Raw genomic sequence first — 1,726 nt, 5'->3', positions numbered from 1 at the left:
CTTTTTCGAGACAGGGTTTCTCTGTGGTTGTGGAGCCTGTCCTGGAACTAGCTCTTGTAGACCAGGCTGGTCTCTAACTCACAGAGATCCGCCTGTCTCTGCCTCCCAAGTGCTGGGATTAAAGGCGTGCATCACCACTGCCCGGCTTTGGACAAATCTTAACAAACAATTGGGTGGATGGTGCAGGAGGATCGAGTTTGAGGACCTAATCTCACACCATTAGTCCACATCATTGACAGAAAAATGAAAACTCCCCCTTTGCCTTAGCGCTGCTGACAGGAGAGGCTAGTTAGTTAGCTTAGCAGTGAATTGAGCTTTCTGCTCTCCCCGAAGACCTGAGTTCAGTTTCTGGCATCTACACATCTCACTACCTACTGTAACCCCAGCTCCAGAGGGCTCCAACACTTTGCACATACTCACACAAATAATTTTGTTTTTGTTTTTGAGACAAGGTCTCTCTGTAGCCCTGGCTGTCTTTGAATTCACTCTGTAGACCAGGCTGGCTTCAAACTCACAGAGATTGCCTGCTACTACCTCCTGAGGACCGGGGTTAAAAGCATGTGCAACCACACCTGGCAAAACAAATCATTTAAAAAAAAATGCTAACAAGTCTCTCCTTTCAAAAGACAGAAAATGCTAAGATAATAAAAGTATCTAGAGGGGCTGGAGAGATGACTCAGTGGTTAAGAGCACTGGCTGTTATTGCAGAGGACCCGGGTTCAATTCCCAGCACTCACATGGCAGCTCACAACTGTCTATAACTCCAGTTCCAGAGTACCCCACACCCTCATGCAGGGAAAACACCAATGCACACTAAAAAAAAAAAAAAAGTATCCAGAAATAGTAAAACCAAGGTGTCCAAACTTACAAAACACAGTGGTGACCTGTTTTTGTTTCAAATGCTTTTCTTTGTCTACTGTGTGAAGCTCTCCATGGTGAACACTAAAAAAAAAGTATCCAGAAATGGGAATGTATGAAAAGACGGCAAGAGGGAGGCTTTCTGATTGCAGAATAGGTGCTGGAATTCCCGGCTGATCTGCCAACAGAATCCAGAATTGCAGAAAAGCACTGAATAGCCACTCTCTCCACGTCTGCCCATTTATGGACAACTGGAGTCCAGGGACGTTCCATACCTAAGCCCATAGGACTGTGGTCTTGGAACAGGCATCCAAAGGCCTCCATGGACCATGGCCCTCTAATTTAAAGAACCACTCAGAACTGAAGTCTGACACGAAGAACCCCTACCCCACCGCCCCAGTATCTCCCCGTACCTATGATCGGTGTCTTGGTCTTGATCCAGCTAAGGACCTAAAGGAAGTCAGGTAAAGATGAAACATCACCAAAGCTCCTCATTCTATGGTACCTCTGACCCATTTTTCTCATCATGAAAATGAGGGCTTGATCTTTTGGGCCTGTCTCATGTTGGAAAGACCATTCGAAAACCCTGTAAGGGAACTAAAACTCCCTACTCGTCCATCACTACCGACACACGTCTCCAGATGTTAGACATCTTAAAAGGATGTGCTTGTGCATTAAAGATGGGGATACAGATAGATATAGATGGGTGGGTAGATGGACGGATAGATGATAGATAGATAGATAGATAGATAGATAGATAGATAGATAGGTAGGTAGATGATAGATAGATAGATAGATAGATAGATAGATAGATAGATAGATAGATAGATAGATAGGTAGGTAGGTAGGTAGGTAGGTAGGTAGGTAG

Source organism: Microtus ochrogaster, chromosome 8, assembly GCF_000317375.1.
Source record: "Microtus ochrogaster isolate Prairie Vole_2 chromosome 8, MicOch1.0, whole genome shotgun sequence".
Taxonomy (NCBI): domain Eukaryota; kingdom Metazoa; phylum Chordata; class Mammalia; order Rodentia; family Cricetidae; genus Microtus; species Microtus ochrogaster.
This window is presented reverse-complemented; position numbering follows the sequence as displayed.